The sequence below is a fragment of the Melospiza georgiana genome, chromosome 1, assembly GCF_028018845.1.
Source record: "Melospiza georgiana isolate bMelGeo1 chromosome 1, bMelGeo1.pri, whole genome shotgun sequence".
In the NCBI taxonomy this organism is placed as follows: domain Eukaryota; kingdom Metazoa; phylum Chordata; class Aves; order Passeriformes; family Passerellidae; genus Melospiza; species Melospiza georgiana.
The window spans coordinates 143,000,989-143,013,638 of NC_080430.1; positions in this window are offsets into that span (position 1 = coordinate 143,000,989).

Consider the following 12,650-nt stretch of genomic DNA (forward strand, 5'->3'; position numbering starts at 1 on the left):
TCTGCTATCATCACAGCACTTTTCCATCAATCTCTTTTGGACAATATCAGATATCTGTTCATTTCTCTTCAAATGGTGATATCATTGTCACATTTTCACTATTCTGATGCAGAAATTTCCTGCAATCCTATTGGGGGTTGAGGGCATTGCTGTTCTTCAATAACAGGAATTTCATTGCAGAGACTTCAGAGGTTGAGTAGGCTCTTCCAATCTGCTAATTACTATTATTACAGCTAACTAGCTGAATAATTAAACTGTGTTGCAAATAGGGGTTTGATTGAAAAAAAGCCCCTTTCATCATGAATCCAGCCCAGAAGCTGGATGCTGGTTCCATGAATAGCAGCAGGGAGCAGGTCCTGTGCAGAAAGGCTGGCAGGATGTGAATGACCCTCTCCCCTCAGACAGGGGAAGGTGCAGAAGCTTTCTATAGCACTCTGGCAATAGGAGCAGCTGCTTTAGTGATCCTGGCAGACTGACATCAAATCGATGGCAAAGGTTTGTGCTTCATCTCAGTTTCCACATTTAAGAAGAGTGTTTGAAGTAAGCAGAGATAAGGGCCTGAGATAGGCTCTATACCAATTATTGGAGATGTAGCCACACTTACATCACTTTTTCACTTCATTTACAAGGGAGAAAAAACCACATGTGAGTCATTAAAGACCTTGTGAACCTTTCACATTCTGTTAAATGTGCCAATAAAAGGAACTTCTTCATCTGCTGAAACATCACTTATTTGAAGGGGCTGAGCTCGAGCCACTGAATGCAATGTCTTTTGTTTGATAACCACAAAATACAAATTCTGTTGGGTATGTATTGAGGTTTGGGGTTTTTTAAAAGTAGCTCCTCCTGTTTGGATTGGATGACTGGGAAGAGCAAAGACTGCCGTTTTCCCAACCCAAATCCTTCCAGTCCAACTTAGCAATGGAGCCAAGAGAAGTGGTAGATCATAAATTTTTGTTGAAACTTGGGCTGAAAGTTTCATTAAAGCTCAGGCCCAGGGAGATTTCCGAGGCTGGAAAATTTTATCTTGAATAGTTACAACTGAACAATGTTACAAGTGTTTAGAAAGCAAATTTTAAATTTTGGGATTAGAAAGATCCTGTGTTCAGATTAGGTGAGTAGGTAGTAGAACATCTTTTGTTCTCACAGAAAGTGTTTTCTGCTTTCCAATATGTGATTTCTTTCACTTTTCCCTGATTGGTTCTTATCCTACCCATCCTGGGAGGGAAGTGGGTATTACTCCTTTCTCCCTCATAGAAACCTGACATATTTCAAGACCCTTTTATTGTTTCTGAGTCATTGATTCTGAATGTATCCAAATGCATCAGCTGAGACCTCATTCCTGCTGAACACAGCAGCAGCAGGGTGACCTCAGGGGCCGTGTGGTCTAACTGCAAAAGTCACCTTAATAATTACTCTGGTGTGACCTGCTGAGCTGAATTGCTTGGGGAAGGTGGGGGAGTCGGGCAGATCCAGTCCCTTGTTCTGCTGTCCCTGTTTCTTAGCCATGCTCTGCAGCCAGCCGTGGAGAAGGAACAAAATGGTCAAAAAATCAGTTTATTTTCTCCATTGTTAATCCCAGTGGATCTATAAGGCTGTTCTTGAAGCTTTGCAGTTGAAAGGCACTTTGGGAGTGCACAATACACTGAAGAGTGGAACATGTCTTATTGTGTCAGGACACTAGAACATCTCTTTTACTCCAACACGTCATTATATGCAGAGTGACATTATGGACTATTATATGCAGAATCTGAGCAGAGGAGATAGGAAGGAAAAAACTTAACTCAGAGAGCGCTTCAAAGACCAAGGAAAGGGCAGACATGACTTATTTGCATGTCATCTAAATTCCATGTCTTATCCTGACCTCGGGTCAGATAGCAATTATTGAGTGAACTTTGTAGATCAGACAAAAAATGTACCAAATTACAGCATCCCCCAAAGACTGTCTCAATGCAAACTCAACCTCCCACTTCTGTTGGTGCTGGATTACTTGTGACAGACTGGGCAGAAGATTGATTATTATTATAAATTATTTCATGATCCCTCCTCTGGTGCAATAAAAGGCAGAGATTCAGCTATCCAGAGAGTGGTGAATGAAAAGAAATTAAGGACTTAATTAAGTGCAATTCTGGAGTAGAAATTTGTTGGTCAAGGATTTTTGAATCCATTTAAAATTTCACTCAGTTCTCTTTATTTCTATTTAAATCAGTAAAATGATAGCAGCATTCCACTGTGAGAGGTTGCACCTTGACTGACCATAGTAATAACCATAGTGAAGCTTTTTTGAACTTTCTGTTTTAATGTATTCTTTGGTTCAATAAGATTAGTATTTTCCCATGTTTTCTACAGAGTGCTACAGGTTTTTTATCTGTGCCAATGCAGCATGAAAATATTCCAAGGCTGGAACAGAGGACATGTGTAAGAGAAACTGGTTTCTACTAGTGGAAGAAATGAATTATATTAATTAATATACTGGTTGTGAAATTGATGTTATTTTTTCTAGAGGGAAATTGTAAGTGGATATTAAATGGATATAGCTACATATTAATTCACATTTAAAGGGTTAGACACAAAGGATTTTTATGAAAAAAGTGTGATATTGCATTAAGCAAGCCCTGGGAGTGACCCACCATGGAAGAGTTGATAGATGACTGAGTGAAGTCCATGAAGGGAGCTGGTGGTGCTCACTATCCCAGAACTGGGGCTCCAGCACTGGCCCCATCTCTCCAGCCCCAGTCCTGAGCTCAACCCTCAATTCTCAGTGCGACTCATGAATCATATTCCACAAACACCACAGGTGTAAAGAAGAATGGTGCCCTTGTGTTCTCTCAGGCACTACTTGGAGCAATGCTCAACTCTGGAGCTAACCTTTTCCCTCCTTCATCTTCCTCCTTGCTCCTCTTACAGCCCATTTCCTGGAGTGTCAATGCTGATGTCTCTGTGCCCTTGTCCTGTGGGAAAAGAGAGGCTGTGGTCCTTCCCTGGAGGTGGCAGGAGGGGCCACCCTGTGGGACAGGCACTGAGGCTCAGCTCAGCCCCACCGTGGGCTCCAGGCTGAGTCACACAACACCACTGCCCACAGCACCATAAAGCAAATGAATCCCTCATGTGTCACCATGGACAAAAGAGCTCAGAATTCTCCAGCAATGAAGATTTAGGAGGGACAGAATGCCAATAAAAACCTCCTTCACAGCACCAAGGTCTTTATATGTAATTTCTTTCAGTGAGCAATATCTGGCATTCTTTGAGACGCTGAAATTTGGGAAATTTACTTTTTACTCTGAGTTTGCAGCATTGCAGTCTTCAGCCAGAAAATTCAGCTATTAAAAATGTCAATCTATTTTTTTTCTTTCCCTTTTCTTCTTTTCCCTTACTTTTGAGGATAGGAGGAAAGAAATCAGCAGAAGTTCAAAAGTTTAGGTGAAAGGCAATGAAATGTTCAAGAAGGAGCAGAGAAAAAAGGTGGATTATCCCAGGAAAAAGTGAAAGTTGTATGTTTGGAAAATGTGGATTGTAGAAGCATTAGGAATTCAAATTCATGAAACTCAGGGACTGCAGAGTATGGCAATAGATGCAACTTCTTGCAGTGTATTTTCTTACAGTAGTGAACAGATATTACAAAGATGCATAAGGGTGGGACACAAGAGCAAACCAGGAAACTGTAGAGCTGCAAAAAGGAAAATCTGTTCTCTGCTGTAGCAGTAAAGCACAGAATGAGAGGAAAAGATGACTGATCTCAATGATTATTGTGGGCAATTGAACAATTTGAAAGAAAGATGGTAGGTTTGTAGTTTTGAGGTTTTAACTTTCCCCTTTTTGTTTCTTTTCAGAACATCAGGTAGGGTTCTTCTATTCCTGCTGCATTTCAAACTTCTCAGCAGTTAATACAGTTCCTTGATTTGGGTCCTTTTATCTTGGAAGAGTCCTCTGGAAGCCTGGGCACCTATTCCTGTGCTGCCTGACCAACATGCTCACACACACTGGTTTGTCTAGGCAATGTCCCCTCTGTACAGGGATACAGGAGGTGAATATAACAGCACAGGACATCTCTGTTTTCCTTCATATTCTCATCATATCCATTTTTAAATTATTACAGGCCTATATATATAAAATGAGACACCAGTTAAATTGGATACTCCATTATAATTCATTGGGAAAATTAGGCACAGTCCAGCTGCTACTGAAATCAGCACATGTCTCCCCAAAGTCTCCTCTGTAGGATTCAGCTCAGTACCCACAACTTTAAGGCAGGTCCATCTTTCCAGAAACCTGTTTCTGAAAATAGCCAATACAGTTATACAGTTATTTCCAGGTTCATGATCAGTCTTAGCTTCCACATTAGGCCAGCAGGTAAGGTCTAGAGAAGGCCCACTCTGGATAACAAAGGAATCCATTCCATCAATCAGCTAGCTGACCTTTAGACAACAAGCAAAGCCTGAGCTCTAAAACTCCTTGTTCCGCTTGTGTTTTTACGAAGAGCAAGCATGATCCTGTAAAACAGCTGAGCCAGTTCATGAGCACTGAGATGAGAGAGCAGCTCTATCAGATCTGAGCTGCTCCTGCTAAGAGAGGCTTATGTGCCTTGTAAGATAATGTGGGTCCACTGGAACACTCAGCACATGGACTTTCAGACTTGACTGAAGAGAAGACACAAAAATCCTTTTCCTCTGGGCTTTGCACTTCCTCTCAGTTTTTGTTGTTGCTGTTGTTGCGTTCTTGCTTGTATATTTGTTTGCTTTCCCATTAAGATACAAATTTAAGTATGAGCTCATCTGAAGTTGACATTGGAATAGCCAGAAATTGTACTTACACAATTAAGTGATTTCAAGCCCAGCATGGCTCAGGGAGAACTGACACTATCCTGCACAGAGAATCACAAGATTGATATAAAAACCAAACCTAATCCTTCTTTACACTTCAGTTTAGTGTTATAGGTGTTTTTGTTTTTACCTGGCCTGCAAAGCTGGCATCTTTGTAAGACTTGACAAGAGGAAAACTGATGATCAAGAATTGATGATCAAGAAGCCATCTGTCTTTAATCTTTGTGTCATGGCATATATGCAAATAAGTGTCTTGATTTTCAAATACAGTATTTGCTTCCCAGTATGATATCATCTTTCCTGCTAGATTATGTCAGAGCTTTTAATCTCAATAATTAATTTAGCCAAATGGATATGATTCTTTAAACATACCTCTCCCTCCCCCTCCATTAAAATTAAATCTGAGATTTGGGGTTTCTTTAATCAGGAAGAATTAGACAATAATTTATCTCACTGTTTCCCCTAGTTAAATCAAAATGGCCCTCTAAGGCATAGATAAATGGTTTCTGTGGTACTATGTCTATCACAAGGGACTCAAATGGGGTTTGAGAGTTTCTGCTTCAAGAAGATGTATATCCCAGTGGCTGGCCAGGCAGAGACAGAATGGCTGTAATTTCTCCCAGCCAAAGACAGCTGGCTCTGATGGGACAAGGAGTCTCATCATCTTATGAGACTCTTTTTACACTGTTTACCCTGGAGATAAGGCTTGGGTTTTCTCTACTGGAAGATTAATGAGTGAGGATTAATTTGGTTTCTGTTTATCATGCAAGACTGTAAAACTGAAAATAAAGTGAAAAGAAATATTACATTTTCTTACTACCTAGAGATCTTGGTTCTGCAAAATTCCAGTTCTACAAATGCTGTTTTCCAAAACATTCTGGCGAAGCAGCTAACACTGAGTAAATTTGATAATCTGTGGTAATTCAGGACAGGGCATTTTTTACCGGGATTGGCAATAGCCCACAATTGGAAAAACTGTTTCTCTTGAGAGATGTACACTGGAATGTGGTGGGTAGGAAGGATTGATCTGTCAGAAGTTGCAACACTACAAAGTTGTTTCCTGATTGCTTGTTCTGTTTTCTGTTTATTCACCTTAATCAAGGCTAACTGGTTCTAAAGCTCTCTAACTCTGAGTGATATCAAGACCAAAAAATACTCCTTTCATCTTGTTTTCTCACTCTTTTACACAAGTTATGGTTGGCAAACGTCCTTTGCAGTCAACTGCCCTGGGGAACTTTCAATTACAAAGTTTGCCAAAGACATTAGATAAGACCTAAAAGTTACCCCCCAGACCAAACAGCATCAGTCTCATCCGTGCTGAGTCTGAGCATGGCATTTATCACAGGGCAGCAGGTAGTCTTGATGGTGTATCAAAAGTAAAGCCAGAGAATGTGACAGTTATCACAATGAAGAAAATGCAGCTCACTGCACATCAGTTTCTAAAGCATTGACATCTGCTGCCAAGCTTGTCATCACTGCATTACCTTTGTGATCAATAAGGAGGAATGGGAGCCGTTCATCTCATCTACCACAGGCACAATGAATCCTGCCTGCCACCTGGGAAGGGAAGCTGAGGTCTCTAGTTCAAATGGAGACATCTAAAATGGTGATTATCCTGCTTTTGAGGCTCTTAGTGTGGCCTCACCCTCAGCACTCTGTGCAGCTCTTGGCCCCAACAATTAAGAAGGAAGTTAAAGTCCTTGAGCGTGTTCAGAGAAGGACAACAAAGCTGGAAACAAGGCTGGAAGGCACATCCTGTGACATGTCCGGTGAGGAGTGGCAGTGGACTCTGGGCTTGTCTGGTTTGGAGAAGAGGCAGCTGAGCACCAACATCATTGCTAGAGCTTCCTGAGGAGGGCAGGGGGAGAAGACTGAAATCCTCACCCTGAGATGCAATGGGGATAGCTCAAGGGGGCACCAGGAGAGGTTTAGACTGGATACTGGGAAGCATTTCTGTACCAAGAGAGTGGCCCAACACTGGAACAGGCATCCTGGAGGGTGTGGTAAATATCTCAAGCCTGTAAGTGTTTAAGAGGCATTTGGATAATGCCCTTAACAAAATGTTTAAGTTGGTCAGCCCAGGAATTGGTTAGGCAGTTGGACTACATGATTCTTGTAGGTCCCTTCCAACCAAAATACTCTGTTCCATCCTGTTCTGTTCTATGCTATTCTGTTCCTTTCCTAGCCAGTGTCTGAAGACTGGCACAGACACTGCCCTGCAGTCCTTGTTCTGCCCTTCTGCCTTAGAGACCCCTGCCAAAGAAAAATGAGATGTCAACTTACAGACTTCACTGAAGTGTCTTGAGGAGCACAAAAATCTCAGATAAAAGGAGTTACCATTATTCATTTCACTTTCAGGTGTCACAATGACATTTTTCTTCCCGTAGGACTGAACTTACAGTAAGCAGACCTAGAAAGAAAGTAAGGGAAAAGGAGCAGAGGTCAAAGATCTTTCACCAGTGAAATCCCTCTGCAGGATGGAGTGGGAGGAAGGTGCCAGCCAAGCCTTGTCCTGAACAGAGCTCACCCTGACAGGCAGCTGCTGCTCACAGAGGAAATATTAGAAGGACAGGACAGAGGTGAAGTGAGGTGATGGCTGAACAGTCCCCATGGGACTGGCTTCCTTGGCAGTGCTCTGCCTCTGGTAGGACCCAGAAGATACTCAAGAAGTTCTTGTTCTAGTGCCCACAATATAAAACCCCCTGTGGGATACTGAAGTGCTATGGTAATCAGCCTAAACATTGCTAAAGGAGCTGCAACCAGCAAAGCCCCACTCAGACACACCTCCTGATAGGAACTGGAATGTGAGTCAACCCCCCCCAGGTCTAAGGAGAAGAATTTATCCACAAGGAAAGCCAAACCCAGCAGCTGTCCAGACCATCAGCCCTGGCTGGATTCTGGGTGGGAGAGGCCATAGCCTACAGACTCATTTGCTGGTGCCAGCTTTGCAGACAAGGAAAGTTTTTTGGTGTGGGGTGTAACCTCTGGTCAGAGGGAGTGAAAACCCATCCTGCCTTACAGAAAGTGTCTCTGTTGTAAAACCCTCCACCTTGGGAAGGCCACATTCACACAGGACATTTATGTGAGAGGCAGCTGAGGAGGTGTCATAAACCATCAGAAACACCCAAAGCACTCCCAGACTCATTCCAGAGGGCTGCATGTGATGCCCAATGATGCAACAGATCCTGAGGATGTTGCAAGAGACAGTTCCAAACTTCCCCCTAACAAAGTGAGGTACTGGGTATTCCCACCCAGTCTGAACATAGATTAATCCACTGAACTCTGTGTTTAGCAGGACACCCAGCACTCAGAAGACCAGAAGAGGATCAACAGGACAGCGTCAGGATCCTGGGAGTGGTGATATTTTCTACTTAACCTGTCTCTCCATCCCTCTCTTTGTCTTTTCCCCACTCCCTTTTTCTATTTCTTCCTCTCTCTCACACACACACACATTTACTGTTAAATATAATCCATACCATTGACTTGGGCATATGGTCTTGTTTGCACCTTGATCTGGGCAGAGGCATCTCTCTAACAATTTTAATAACTGGATCTTTACACCTCCCTTCTCCAGGAGTCCCTTCTGCATCCTGAGTAGGGAAACACATACATACATATTGCTTTCAGTAGCAGATGCAGTGAGCAAAATCCCTTTGTATCCTGTCTTGCACTTCTGAGGCTTCATATTCATATTTTCTATCAGTTGGAGAAAACCTCTTCAAAATCCCTAAATCAAATCTGTCTCTTTATAAGGTGCGTTGGTTTACACCAGAGATGTAGCTAACATTTCCTGCCTTTGCCACAGAAAAGTCAGTAACAAGAGCAAAAACACTTCTTTACCATGAGAGGAAACACAGGGAAAGTGTTCATCCCCCCTGAATGTGAACACAAAGTCATTACTGCCATTACAGTGTGACATTTTTAAGATTGATCATCTCCTTTTAATTGCACAAACACAGAAGGTAGCAGCATAGATTATGACTAGAAGTCATTTGCCAGATAGACACTGCAATAGCAAATTAACTTGAACTTTCTTTCAAATTGGAAAGGTACTCACAATATATATGGTCCTGTTTAGACCACCTGCCCACGGGCTGTCTGGGGAAAAGCTATTTGAGCAAAATTGGAAAATGCTGCAGAACAGCATGCTGGCAAAATAATCTCTCTTAAGCCAGCATCCTGCCAAGTGAATTTAGAGAAGAAATTTAGATCTGAATAAAGAGATAGACTTCATTTAGCTGTGGCTGAAAATATCATGACTAACGTTTTTCCTTTGAAAAATATTTGTTTTGTAGAATTCAGACTTCTCTCTTAATTTCTTATCACACAGCCACAGGTGAAAATGCCTTTACTGCTATAAGATTTCAGATTTTCTGGTTGGTTTGGTTTTTTTCAGTTTGAAATACAAGGTCAGAAATACTAGAGTTTCCCATTGGTGGAAACTGCCATTTCTGAGCAACTCAAAGGATGGGAATTAATTGGAAATGTCTTATCCAGACTCTGATTTCAGGCCTACTGCATGCCTTTCATAACCCCCCTTGAACAGTTATAAATTTGCAAAATGAACATATTTTATGGAATAATGAATAGCAGAAATGGCAAGAAGCTTCAGGAGAAAGACAAAGAGAGCAGGGTAGATCTACAGAAGAAACCAAGTGGAAATTAGTCACCTACACACCAGAGAATATCAGGGTGTGCAGCTGAAAACCAAAGGATTTGGGGGCAATTTATCCATGTCTCAGAACTTTGTAGCCTCCTGTACTGCTGTCAATACCTTTTTCAGTGGATCGGGAAAAGGAACAAGAAAAGACTGGACTGCTTGTCCTCCTGGTGCTACACTGCCAAGTACAGCTCTGGCAGTCCCTGTTGCTGTTTGGGGAGTGAAATGTGGGGTGTTTAGGCATCCCTGAAAATACAAAAATACAACAGTCCAGAAAAGAGACCTGGTTCCGGCACTGCTGCCCCAAAGGCCATAATCCTCCCATTGCTGGCTCAGTCAGATCAGGGATGCTGCCCCAGATGACTGTAGAACATTGCAGGTTAAATAAACCAGCATGTCCACGTGGGCAGGAGGTTAAAGGTACTGGGCAGGGCTGGTCCACACAGGCCAAGGTGTCTTGGGTTAAACTGCTCCTTCCCATGGGACCAGATGTGGAGAGCAGTATGTCAGAGACACTCACCTGGCTTTTCCTAACAGTGATTACAACAGTCCATGATGTCACTCTGAAGTCTAAAACACACTCTATAAATCATATTTAAAACTGCTTCTTCTCTCCATTGGCAGTGTCAGGAGCTCAGATAGGGAAACAAGCACTATTGTCATCCAAACTTAGGAATGATGTATCTTTCCCTGTACAGCAGAGGTAATTTTGACACAAAAAACAATGCCCACTCTTTTAAAAAAGAATTATCTGCAAAAGCAGGTACTTTGACAATGTGTTTATTGGTTGGCATGTAGCATCTAATCAATGAAAATGCTTTGTTCTTGCAGTGCATGGAGCTTTATTTGGTTACACTGATGGCAAATTCCTGCACAGAGGCTGTGTGTCAAGAGCCCCTGGGAATCACTGATGGATTGCTCTGGCTGCTGTACATCTGCCTCTGCCTGTTCCCATTTCTGACATAATCTGGTTACTTCAGGAATAGATCCCTTCCTTCCTTGCCAGAGGCAACTGTCTCCAAGTGCTAGCAGGGATGAGGATGAGTGTTTCAGAGCCCTGGAGAAACTAAAAAAGCCTTTGACACAGGCAGTAAATTACCTTTTACATTGGGAAGAGTATCTGGCCTCTAAGTCACCTTGCAGACTGCAGGAGCCAAGAGAACCCCAATGCACTAACTGGAGAAGAGGCAATGGTTCATATTGCACATTATCTTAATTTTTCCATGAAAAGGGGTGCTCAGTGGGGAGGCAAGAGGTTTCCATGAGCTTTCCTGGCTTCTTCTCAATCTCAAGAAACAGAAAGGTTGGATGAGGATGGTAATTTTCCTCTACCCTATCATTTCAAACAAAAATCTGCTGCAGCCACCTGCTTGTCTCCAGGACTTTCTGTTTTGCCTGACTACCTCTATTTTTAAACTGGCTGAATTCCTCTCTGTAAGGAATTGCCAGAGCCACTGACACCCCTCCCAGTCACACCTCCCAGTTCTGCCCTGCTCTGGACTGTGGATTACATTTCCTCATACCTTGTGGTCTTGTTGCTATTTTATGTCTGTTTCTCTGGTTCCTCACAGCACATGCTGCTTGGAACTGACTGACATAAAGGAACAAAATCCAGAAATACGTCCCAGTTCCTTTTGCCTTCCTCCAGGCTACAGAGCACACTGGATTTCTCTGTTTTCCATTTTCTTTCCATTCCCTACCACTGCTCTTATTTTAAACATTATCTTCATATTTGATTACTGTAGTTTGCAATTGTGCTTGACTTAATAGTGGAAAAACCACAGCTGTTCATTGTGTTAGTTTGCAAATGCTGGTTGCTTTCACAGTGGTTTATACCTCCAGCCACACTCCCCTAATACATTAGGAAAAGGTCATTTGAGCATTATTGCTCATTCATTCACATGACCCTGGGCCTGTGGGGCACGTGCATGGTCCTATGTGTTAACCATGGAAGTATTTTTAGCACAAGTCAACAACTGGTTTGTTTCAAATCTGAAATGTTTTAGTAATTTGCTTTTTCTTAATTATTATGCATGTTTCCTCTGAGTGAGTGAGGGTTCAGTCAGTCAAGATCAGACTGAGCATTCAGCCAGGACAGGACACCATGATCTGAGCAGATCTCCTCACACAGCACACAAATGGGGAGTGTAATGAGATTTCAAGGGCTATGTATAATTGCAGTGTATATATCCCTTTTGAAACACTACCTCCTTTTTTGTTTAAGACATTTTAAACCTGGTTTTAATATAATTCATTTCTAATGCATCCCATACAATCACACATTTGTGGCACACTTTACAGAATCAAGAATCCCCTGCCACTGAATTTTCCTCTGATTCTACAAATGTGGTGATAAATAATAGCTGTGGGAATCCAGGTGAAAATCTGAGGTCAGGATCAAAACCTCAGCTCTGAACACACGCAGGACACAGCCTGCATGTGGTCTGTGCACAATGTCATTTGCATCCAGATGGTAAATTTATACCAGCAGGGATTTTGTTTAGTTTTCTGTAGTTGGGTTTGGGGTTTTTTTCCTCAGTGTTCAGCACAGCCCAATCCCAGTGTTCAAGACAATAATAAATGTTGAAAGGGAATTTTTCACATAAGTTCAGGTCAAGCCAAGCCCTAATCCTTCATTACCCCAAAGTCTATGGTTTCTGTATCTTAAATCATCTACCTGGCTACATGCTTACCTATAATTTAAATAAAGAGCAGAAGGAACTTAATGTTCACAACAGCATTCAAATCCTTTTCAGTCTCTCATTACTTCTCAGTCTCTGCTTAAAGGAAAATTTGCTCTACCCTACTGATAGTTTAGTCTTTTAGGCAATTATAAGGGTAAAAAAAAAAGCATAAAATGTGTCCTGCAAGATTCTATACCATTAGATACAGAAGCATGTCACCTGTGAAAAAGCAAGAATATGTTGGGATCCATAAAGTTAGAGGGTTTTTAGGAAATGGTTAAATAAGTATGTAGGCCTTAGACTGGAGTTCTGTTAGCATTGCAGATACAGCAGAAAAGTTTCCCAAGCAGTAGACATGACAAATAACAATAGGCCTCTGTAGAATTGGCTTTAGGATGGCAACAAAGTTATTTAATGTATATCTTTAGAAGGTTAGCATGAATAGAGCTCTGTTCTTTGTCTCCTATGAACTAGTCTTTGTTTTAA